Source organism: Anabrus simplex, chromosome 7, assembly GCF_040414725.1.
Source record: "Anabrus simplex isolate iqAnaSimp1 chromosome 7, ASM4041472v1, whole genome shotgun sequence".
In the NCBI taxonomy this organism is placed as follows: domain Eukaryota; kingdom Metazoa; phylum Arthropoda; class Insecta; order Orthoptera; family Tettigoniidae; genus Anabrus; species Anabrus simplex.
Window position 1 is genome coordinate 54,721,384 of NC_090271.1, and position 12,270 is coordinate 54,733,653.

The following is a 12,270-nucleotide window of genomic DNA, read 5'->3' on the forward strand; positions in this document are numbered from 1 at the left end:
TTAAAATGATGACGTTACAAATGGAAGAGCGTAGTGACGAAGAAAGGACTCTCATTACGGAATAGGAGTGAAAGAACACGAGTCTTGCAGAACAAGAAAGTTAGATGTAACGAGGACTTTTAATACATTCTGTAAGACGAGGGAGAGGCAGGGAGAACCTTATCTCTTCCGCTGTTTGTTCTCAACGGGCGGGGGAAGGAAAATTAACTTTTATTACTGTCTCCAAACATCTTCAGTGTTGTGTGCACTGACATTAGAGAGTGTAGTCAGTGCTCTGTAACACTGGATCCCGTGAGAGTTACAAAATTAAATGATGCTGTAGGGTTCTGCTTAGAATGAGTGACTGCGTTCCAAAGAAACTGGCCACCTCACCAGGTATTGATGACTTCTCAGTGACTGTTCGATTTAAGTGGCTGAGTGGGCAGAAGCCCTGGCCGACCGAGCGCAGGTTGGTGGGGTCGATCTCGGCTCAGGTGCTCAAATACACCTTGCGCCAGTAAACATCAGCAGATGCACACTTCAACGATGGTTTTAATGCTGAAAACACTTATTAGCAGGCAGAGTAGGGGGTTCCCCATACTATGAAAAACGGAAAATTAGGCAATTTTCTCAATTGTGCCGAAAGTTGAAAGGCTAAACGAACCGGAAAGGTTTCGAAAGGTAAACTGATAATCTATTGGACCGGATAATGATGATTTAAGAAAGTATTGTAATTTTTAAGAATAAATAAAGAATGCATTCTCATACTGTATTATATATTAATTACTTAAAATTCGTAGCTCATATCTTTTTTATTTTATTTTGCTAGTTGCTTTACGTCGCATCGACACAGATAGGTCTTTATGGTGACGATGGGACAGGGAAGGGCTAGGAGTGGGAAGGAAGCGGCCGTGGCCTTAATTAAGGTACAGTCCCAGCATTTGCCTGGTGTGAAAATGGGAAACCACGGAAAAACATCTTCAGGCCTGCCGACAGTGGGGTTCGAACCCACTATCTCCCGAATACTGGATACTGGCCGCACTTAAGCGACTGCAGCTATCGAGCTCGGTGTAGCTCATATCAATAGGATTTATTGCTTGCTTGAGGGTTAGAACTGAGGAACTTTAGATTGATAGTTGAAACCTGTTTCGTTTTCCTTTTTCAGAATTTGCTTCACATCGCACCGACACAGACACGTCTTACGGCGACGATGATATAGGGAAGGCCTAGGAGTGGGAAAGGAGAGGCTGCGACCTTAATTAAAGTGCAGCCCCAGTATTTTCCTGGTGTGAACATGGGAAACAACGAAAAACCATCTTCAGGGCTGCCGACAGTTGGGTTCGAACCCACTATCTCTCGGATGCCAGCTCACAGCTGTGCGCCTCTAACAGCACGCCAAGTCTCCCGGTAGTTGAAAACCAGCCGCTGTATAGTTCTTCTAAATTCACATTTCTGTCATCACTTATCTACCTAAATATCCTTTGTATTCCTGTGCACGGTACAAATGAAGTTAACAGATCAGACTGTGGAATAGCTGAGTCAGCTCAGATCAGAGACACTAAGGTTGCTCCCGAGACTAACTGGTGAGGACAGCTTACTGCATGAGCGTGTACCTCAGGATTTGTTAGATTTATAACAGAATGTAATTGGAGCTGAGGAACCATGCACAGTTAGAGCACGAGTTATTGTAAAAAACAGTTTACCAGTACTGAACATGAGTGTGAATGTTTCTGAAACCAAAACAATGTGGTAAACTCAACTTTAGCGTTGTGTGATGAAAATTATACTTCAGCTAAAGTTTAACTCCACAGAAAGGAAGGAAGACCATCAAAACTACAAGACCTTCGATTCAAGCGATCCGGAAATTGGTCAGAAATTCAGCGGCATTCAGATGATGAAAATATAAAGCATATTTGGCTTATATACTTATAAGGAAAGGATGCAGTTTTTGAAACTAAGGTAATGGCGGCAAATTATATATAATGTGAATATCCAGTACTATGAGTAAGTTCAGATCGGTCGACCTGAGGTAAGTAACTGGAGGTCCCCAAAATTCTTCAAACGATTCTGGTTGGGAGGAAGGGTATTTCATGACCTAGCAGCAGGGATTTAAAAAGAGCGGTTGTAGATTTTAGTGTGGTATAAAGCTATAATAAGCCGGCCCCGTAGTGTAGGGGTAGCGTGCCTGCCTCTTACCCGAAGGCCCCGGCTTCGATTCCCGGGCAGGTCAGGGATTTTTACCTGGACCTGACGGCTGGTTCGAGATCCACTCAGCCTATGTGATTAGAATTCAGGAGCGATCTGACGGTGAGATAGCAGTCCCGGTCTAGAAAGCCAAGAATAACGACCAAGAGGATTCATCGTGCTGACCACACGACACCTCTTAATCTGTAGGCCTTCGGGCTGAGCAGTGGCCGCTTGGCAGGCCAAGGCCCTTCAAGGGTTGTGGTGCCAGGGGGGGGGGTATAAAGCTCTAATAAGACAGGAACTGGATCGTGTATTGTCGTGATGATTTGATTCAATGAATTTACTGTTGAAGAAAAGTCGTCTAGTTTACCTGAATTTAGTATTTTTTGGAGAAGGGTTAATGGGTGCAGTTTACGATGGTTTTGCACTCGAAGCAATGGCAGTTTACTATAATAAGATTGAAGACAGTGAGTTCCTCTCATCGATTGGCCGGCAGGCGCGCCCAACTTATCTGTCTCCCGTTGACTCATCGCTCCCCGTTACACAGCGCAGCGACAGCACGAGAATGCCCGCACTTCACAGTTCAGGTCCGTGCTTTGGACGTGTATTGTGTTGATCTGTCGCTCCATCTGTTCTCTAGTTGTGAAGAAGTGTTACTTCGGCGTATAATTCTCATAATGCCCACATGTGTTCACGACAGAGGAAAGGGTATTCAGGTACGATAATTATGTGAAAACAGAGTCATACAGGAATTTCTTTTGGTGATTTCTAGCATGATTTCCAGGTTTACGCCCCCTACTTGGAGAGACCGTGCGGAAAATAACCAACACATTGAGAGGAACTAGTTCTTTACTCGATAAGAAGTGAACTACCACAAAACGTGTACTTAACGAGGAAAGTTAAATGAAATCGTAGAAAGATTAGAACATAGCCTACAAAATCCCTAAGACGACTTGGACAAGAACCCGGGGTTTTGATGAGATCAGTATGGCGGGCTCGATTTCCGGCCGGGTCGGGGATTTTAATCGCCTCTGATTAATTCTTCTCGCCCGGGGCTGGATGCTTGTGTTTGTCCCAACACTTTCTACTTCCTATTCACAAAAAACACTACACTACCAACCACCACAAAAACACGCAATAGTGATTACATCCCTCCATATAGAGTTGGCGTCAGGAAGGCCATCCGGCCGTAAAGGGGCCAAATCCATATGTGCATCACAGTTCACATCCGCGACCCCACAGGTGTGGGAAAAGCGTAAGAAAAAGAAGAAGAAAAAGTTGGGTATATTGATTCCACAATAAATAAATTATAACTCGTTGAGTTAAATATCTTGTTTTTTAAAATGAAATTACATGACTGATAATAGATTTTCTAAACTAAACCACTTCACACTTTCATGTCAGGGATCCTGAATAGTATATGACTGATAAAAATGTTCCCACATATCAGTGTTTTCTGACGTTAGATGTGTTCTAAATATGGTGAATAAATATTATCAGACGTATGAACCTCGCCATTATTTAACCACCTATGAAGACATGATTGCTTTCACGGGTTGGAAAGAATTAGACCAGTACATCAGATCAAAGACAACCAACTGTGGTTTCATACTATGGATCATTGTTGCCGCTAAAGGCTGTACGCCAGTTGATTTTGGGAAGAGTGGTTAGCGTCATGCAACTGTGAGTTTCATTTCGGGAGATAGTAGGTTCGATCCCCACTGAAGATGCTTTTCCTCGGTTTCCCAATTTCACACCAGGCTAATGCTGGGACTGTACCATAATTAAGACCATGCCAAGGAAAAGGTGTGATTTTATGGACGCTCCAATTGACCACTTTCTACATTTAATGATTTTTAAATTGGGTGAGACCCACAAAGTAGAGTACAATTTGTGGCGCATTATTTGATGTGAAAATGAAGAAAATGTCCGACATTTTCAAGCATATTTAGACAAGATGTTGCTTCAGAACAAGCGCTAAGGTGAGTAAAATTATTTCCTCAGGAAAGGTCTATTTGGACTTTCTTTTTGACATAAATATCTCTTAGGTAGGGTCATCCGAAAATTTGTGTAACGAAACGCGACAAAATGTGTGACGGGATTGTAGCCATGGCAACCGTGCAGGCAGTGATGTAAGATATGGATGGATCGTCAGACAATGTTACCTAGCAACCGTGCAGGCAGTGATGTAAGGTATGGATGGATGCAGGCTATGTCGTATTGCTGGTTGCCATGTGAAAATAGCAGCCGTTGATGGATGGCCGTGACCTGCAGACATATGTACGATCATTTGATTTTCGCAAAGGGAAAAGTTGTTTCTGTTTTCCTATAATCTATTCTGTATTTATTTTATATTAGATTTGACAGTGGTATACCTAGAAGACCCATTTCATTTCTTATGTAAATTATATGTCCGCCTCTGTGGTGTAGTAGTTAGCTGATTAGCTGCCACCCCTGGAGGCCCGGGTTCGATTCCCGGCTCTGCCACGAAATTTGAAAAGTGGTACGAGGGCTGGAACGGGGTCCACTCAGCCTTGGGAGGTCAACTGAGTAGAAGTGGGTTCGATTTCCACCTCAGCCATCCTGAAAGTGGTTTTCCGTGGTTTCCCAATTCTCCTCCAGGCAAATGCCGGAATGGTACCTAACTTAAGGCCACGGCCGATTCCTTCCCTCTTCCGCGTCTATCCCTTCCAATCTCTTCATCCCCCCGCAAGGCCACTGTTCAGCATAGCAGATGAGGCCACCTGGGCGAGGTACTGGTCATTCTTCCCAGTTGTATCCCCCGACCCAGAGTTTGAGCTCCAGGACACTGCCCTTGAGGCGATAGAGGTGGGATCCCTCGCTGAGTTCAAAGGAAAAACCGACCCTGGATGGTAAACAGATTAAGGAGAATAATATAATAATAATAAGGAGAAGAAGAAGAAAACAGGTAAGGTATATTCTGTCGGGAGGCAGGTCCGAACCTCCGCAGAGGTGTGCATGAGCCGGTATGGCCAGTTCCTTTCCGCTCCGCCATTCCCTTAACCTCCACCAAGAGCGCGTGGGCGTGGCAACCCATCCACTTCTCGACCACGCCCAATGTTGCTTAACTTCCGAGATCTCACGGGATCCTGTGTGTCAACACGGCTATGGCCGTTGGCGAAAGTAATATAATACGGTTTGAATGTCCATTCATTAACCACGGCCATACGGTACGACCCTTAGCGGCAAGTGTCCCGCGATTTCTTTAATATCTCCGGGTACTCTATCTTGCGAGCAATCAGTTTATCGCTTCCTTGGCAGACTTCCAGGTATTATTCCATCTGGGCTTAGTATGAGTCCCGTTATCTATCTGGTCTCACAACGATAACTCAGTTTCCTTATACTATCTTCATTTCGATGAATTAGAAATTCTAAATTCCTGAGAGGCATTCTTAACACACCCCTTTTACTTGAAGCACGATGAACAAATAATATTTGCTACAGGGTTGCCATATAAGGACATGCCATCTCAATATTGCTCAGTCTATCCTCGCTGCCCGAGCAGTACCACGTACCTGACAACAATCTTGCCGTCCATTATGGTCCTTAAGACCGGCCACGTCCCCCAGCCACATGGATGTCCAGTCTGTCAGAACAATTTTGGTTGAGTTCATTTCCCTCCTCCATGCGAACAATGTGGTATGGTAAGGTCCATTTTTCTTTACACACCAGCATAGGAAAATGAACACAAACAAAGCTGTTCTGATGGACTGCATGACCATAGGTGGCTGGGAATCGTGTCCAGTCTTAAGGAATGTAACGAATAGGAAGGGTATTATTGTCACATACGCTGTACTACTCTCACAGTGACTTGAAACATATTTTCTCCCCATTATCATCCCCGAGAGTTAGGGAGAACGTGGTCGCTTTAACTGGAGAGGCGGATTGTATCGCCCAGTATTCCATAGTCCATTTTGCTGCCACAAGTAATTTACTCTGAAAGCATCGTTTTGATCCTAATCTACTGCGGACTTCAGTGAAGTAGAATACAGACCTCTTTCATTATTTCTAATTGATGACGGGGTGTACTGTCATCTCTGCCGGTCCACTACTACAATTTGCAAGATAAATTCAGCTCGATATCAGTGGAAAAAGAGAACTAACGGTCCGGCAAGCATTAGCTGGTCCTTTCATACAATATACTGTACGTCTTGTCATTGCACTTATAATGTCTTATTTATCGGCTAAGAGCTGTGTACTCCCTGAGATCGTTAAGGACCGAGATCGATAGCTGCAGTCGCTTAAGTGCGGCCAGTATCCAGTAATCGAGAGATCGTGGGTTCGAGCTCCACTGTCGGCAGCCCTGAAGATGGTTTTCCGTGGTTTCCCATTTTCACACCAGGCAAATGCCGGGGCTGTACCTTAATTAAGGCCACGGCCGCTTCCTTCCACTTCCTAGGCCTTCCCCATCCCATCGTCGCCATAAGACATATTTGTGTCGGTGCGACGTAAAGCAACAAAAAATTCTTTAAGGCTGCACAATTCAAACTTTTCAGACCTCTTTAATCTCTACGTACCTACAGATATGTAGATTCAACGTTTGAACAGTAATAAATTAAGAATTACCGTTCCCATTTGCCTGAACTTTTCATCAGTGATGCATATCGTCGTTGCCGGGACAAAACCTCCTATTTGATAATATTTGTGAAGATATACTGACCCGCAGCACATACATTATGAAGAGCGAGAATGCCTTGACAATATTGACACAATATTACACCTTAGATGACAGAAGTTTACCGGCCAAAGTTCTAAGCTAAAAGATTTCACATAGGAAGTTTCGCCGCGGCAGTGACGATGTACGATATGCCACTAGTTCAAGGACTATTTTCGTTTGGAAAAGTATATATACACTACAAGATAAATCATATAATGTATGCACGATCATCCAAGTTACATGCACAAAATACTTTTCAGTGGAATAGCACGTTTTGAACTTGTTCACCATGAAAATGTAATGACCAGGTTGTGTGACGGATAATGTAAGTATACAAATACTAGGATTTTAATGAATTCAAACCGGAAAACATTTAAACACACATTTTACGGTAGGTTAAAAATGAGGTTTCCTTACACTGGGGAATGACACACCATTTCTGTGCAGTTTACCTTTGGACTTGTCTCCTGACTTGGTACTGGTATCATTTTCCAAACAGGAAAAGGTTATATCACCCTTCCGTCAATTTTTACCAGCCTCTATGAATTTTTCGCTAGTGGATACTGCGGTGTTTTTCAAAGAACAACTCTCATTCTGGACGGAAAAGTCCTTATTAGCTGCTTTCCTCAAGTTATTAAGAAACTATAACTAGTTGTACCAGTTCTTGGATGATGAGGGTTTGTTTGTTTCAGAAAATCAAAGAGGTTGTTCAACCCTTTCAATCCGTGGACGCACAATTGTGCGGGTTTGAATTCTATTTTTGTCTGAGCGTATTTGACGTTTTCTTGGCGCTAAACCGGACTGCAGTGCTTGTGCGGGACACGTAGCATGTACTTTAGTTGATTTTATTTATCGCTTGAGCACCAGGGTGCAGGAAGAGGAGTTTAAAAATACAATTGATCGTCAGTAATGCCTAAAGTAAGTATTAATTTATTGCATTAATATTAATCTAGAAGCTTTACTGAATATCAGAATGTAATCAATGAAGTGTGTAAACTGTTTAGTGAACGTAAATTGTGAAAATACAACACCGTACGTAATAACATGAGGTTTTGAATGTTGATATGCTTAATTGTGCGGGCTAGGTTTCCCTGCAGGCAATACTTGTGGAACTGCTGGGTGCTGTAAAAGCAAAGCTTGTTCTAAATAAAAGAAATGTAATGTATACTTGTGTTTAAACAAATATTTTAATTGTTTTAAACCATTCCACACTGTAAAATAGAACATTTTAATCATGTACATATGTATATTCACATGTACTGAGTTGATCATTTTAGGTAAAGTGTACATCTCATTTACTACGTAAAATATATAGGATGTTTCGATTTCACCGACCAGCGCCATGCCTATTCACCTGCTAGTGAAGAAATGTATACTTTCCCTCCCACCGTGCGTATTTTCTGATCTACTCTTTCATCAGTTCTAGGATAAGAATTAGTAAACAATTAAGTGATTTTTTTTGCCAGACTACAGTAGAGACATGTTATCATTGTTTATCAGTTTACTAGCATTCATCCCTTTTCACTTTCAGTTTGTCTGAGTTTATGAATCTGAAGGCCAAACTCTTCTGTTAACTCTGCTAGTTCTGCACGCATATGTTTTTCGTATAATGTAACTTCATCAGAGTTGCTGATGAACAGGTTATTGAAATATACATGACGGCTTTTACCCGAAAATATATTAAACAATCTCTATACAACACTTTCACTCATGCCGGGCTGAGTGGCTCAGACGGTTAAGGCGCTGGCCTTCTGACCCCAACTTGGCAGGTTCGATCCTGGCTCAGTCCGGTAGTATTTGAAGGTGCTCAAATACGTCAGCCTCGTGTCGCTACATTTACTGGCACGTAAAAGAACTCCCGCGGGACTAAATTCCGGCACCTCGGCGTCTCAGAAAACCGTAAAAGAGAAGTTAGTGGGACGTAAAACAATTAACATTATTTTTATTATTATTACTTTCACTCATGAATAAATGTTCATTTTTGGCAAAGTGCTGAAGTGTGAAGGAAGTGGCCGTGGTCTTAATTATGGTACAGTCCCAGCATTAGCCTGGTGTGAAATTGGGAAACCACGGAAAAGCATCTTCAGTGGGGTTCGAACCTACTGTCTACCGAATTGAAACTCACAGTTGCGTGACGCTAACCACTCTTCCGCAAATAAACTGACGTACAGCCTTTAGAGGCAGCAATGATCCAACGTATGAAGCCACAGTTGGTTGCCTTTGATCTGATGTACTGGTCTAACTCTTTCCAACCCTGGAAATCAATCATGTCTTCATCGGTGGTTAAATAATGGCGAGGTTTATACGTCTTATAACATTTATTCACCATATTTAGAACACATCTAACTTCAAAAATACACTCATATGTGGGAACATTTTTATCAGCCATACACTTTTTAGGATCCCTGACATGAAAGTGTGAAGTGGTTTAGTTTAGGAAATCTATTATCAGACATGTAATTTCATGTTAAAAGACAAGATATCATTTAACTCAACGAGTTATAATTTATTTATTGTGCAATCAATATACCCAACTTTTCCTTCTTCTTTTTCTAACGCTTTTCCCACACCTGTGGGGTCGCGGGTGTGAACTGTGTCGCACATATGGATTTGGCCCCTTTTACGGCCAGATGCCCTTCCTGCGCCAACTCTATACGGAGGGATGTAATCATTATTGCGTGTTTTTGTGGTGGTTGATAGTGTAGTGTGTTTTGTGAATAGGAAGTAGAAAGTGTTGGGACAAACACAAGCATCCAGCCCCGGGCGAGAAGAATTAATCAGAGGCGATTAAAATCCCCGACCCGGCCGGAAATCGAACCCGGCACCCGCTAAACCGAAGGCCTCAACGCTGAACATTCAGATAATGAGTCTGACAGAATCAATATACCCATATATAAGTAATTCTAAACAAAATCTCATGTTTTCTGAACTTGGATCCTCTTTACTTTGTTGCTTGATGTTCGCGTACTTGTTTGTATTGCCCGCTAAGTGACCAAAAAAGCGTATCCTCCAAAATACAGAGAAAAGGTATCCAAATCTCTTTGATCTTCACTGAACTGTTCAGGTTCGGGATAATTTAAATTCTTATACAATTGTACTGACTCAGGTTTAATTAGTTGAGCTGTACTAGATGGAGGTTTCCTTCATCTTTCAGAATTTCACATTGCCTATTTTCATTTTCTCCCACCATTCTTTTTCGAAATCCTCACCATCGGAATCACCTCCCGAGTCAACACACCCATCTAACAAATACGATGTTCCTTCATCCGTAATGCAGTCCATTTCTACTCGCGCCAACGTTTATGTTTACAATGAGTGCAATAGATGTTTCAGCTTTTAGCAAAGGGAATTAAACTATTTGTTTGCTATCACTCAGCACAATGTATTAGAGTGTGATAAAAATAATCGTTGTTGATTTAATGAAACCTCCTATGTGAGCAAATCGATAATTTTGAAGTTATGGTATCGCTGGATTCTACTGTCCAGTTCTGCATCTCCTATGTGGTTAAACGCACATAATGTTGCGTTAAACCATTTCAAATGGCGCATACTATGTCATTTGAGAAAACGTTGCTGATAAATATGTTACAAGGTCGGACCAAAACGTTCATGGTTTAGCTCTGAAATGTGATAACAGAGGACAGCACAGGGTTGCGCTTCAACTTAAAAAAGCAGAGCACAGGGAGACATCGCTGCATTGACATTATTTCCGACGAACGAGTAACGCTACCAAAATGTTGCAAAGTTTGTGCTGGGAAGACTTGAGAGAAAGGAGACGAGCTGTTCGAATAAGTGGTATGTTCCGAGCTGTCAGTGGAGAGATTGCATGGAATGGCATGTCCGGCTCCATGGTTAAATGGTTAGCATGCTGGCCTATGGTCACAGGGTTCCCGGGAACGATTCCCGGCAGGTTCGGGAATGTTAAGCATCGTTGGTTAATTTCTCTGGCACGGGGGCTGGGTGTATGTGTCGTCTTCATCATCATTTCATCCCCATTGCGACGCGCAGGTCGCCTATGGGCATCAAATCGAAAGACCTGCACCTGGCGAGCCGAACATGTCCTCGGACACTCCCGGCACTATAAGACATACGCCAGTTCATTTCATGGGTTGATATTAATAGACGAAAAAGTTTGATTGGTGCTTTTAAAAGTAGGAATGATCACAATATGAAGATAAATTTGGAATTTAAGAGAACAAATTGGGACAAATATTCGTTTATACGGAGAGGAATTATGGATTAGAAGAATTTACCAAGGGAGATGTGCAACAAATTTCGAAATTATTTATAATTTTTTACAGAAAAAGTATTAAGTAGAAAACACATAGAGAATGTAGTACCTGGGCTACTGCCCTAATTGCAGACGAGTGCTGATTGATTGATTGATTGATTGATTGATTGATTGATTGATTGATTGATTGATTGATTGATTGATTGATTGATTGGTTGATTGATTGATTGACTGATTGATTAATTGATTGTTACAGTGGTGTTTCTGTGAAGAAGTGTGTGAGGTAATCTGCGATTATGTCATGGGCAGAAAAGTAGAACAACGAGCCAAAGGGAAACCAGGCGTTAAACTGCGAAAATCGGAAACACAGGCATAGAACATGTTTCAGGAATTATCCTTCGTACGACTTTTTCTCAGGGTCATAGTCGTAGACCCTAGACTCGTCACCGGTGATGATCTTGGGCGTAAAGGATAGATCGTCTCCAGCACTCTCACGGAGATTTTGACACACTACGACGCGATGTACTTTGTACTCAGGAGTCAGTAATCAGGGAAAGAATTTCGACGCTTGGATTGCCTGTACCGACCCGTACGAAACATCAACAATGTCTGCAATGTCGTTGAACTTCTTTCGACAAATTCACGAATTCGTCCCACATTTTCCTCGTCTTTAAGAGACCTTCTTCCACCAATAATTCATCTGTATCACCCAAAAAATTACAAAGAATAATGTTATTGACTATATGTCCCACTAACTATATTTACGGTTTTCGGGGACGGAATTTAGTACTGCAGGAGTTATTTTGCGTGCCAGTAAATCGACCGACACGAGGCTGACGTATTTGAGCACGTTCAAATACCACCGGACTGAACCAGGATCGAACCTGCCAAGTTGGCGTCAGAAGACCAGCGCCTCAAGCATCTGAGCCATTCATTCCGGCGAAATTGCAAAGAATATTCAATATCCCTGAGGCAAGTTTGTCCACGTTAACGGAATACTCTACGTTGACCGTTTAGATCATATGTAAAAAGTACTGACGACTAGTGAAGATTTGAAAATAAATATAAAATTAAGGAAATTGGACAAGAAATGAATGTGAAGCTGACCAGAATGTAGGTAAGATAGGGGTTTTGAAGAGATTGTAAGAACGTTGGAGTAGTATATGTGGCAATGGTAGATTAATATTTTTAATAA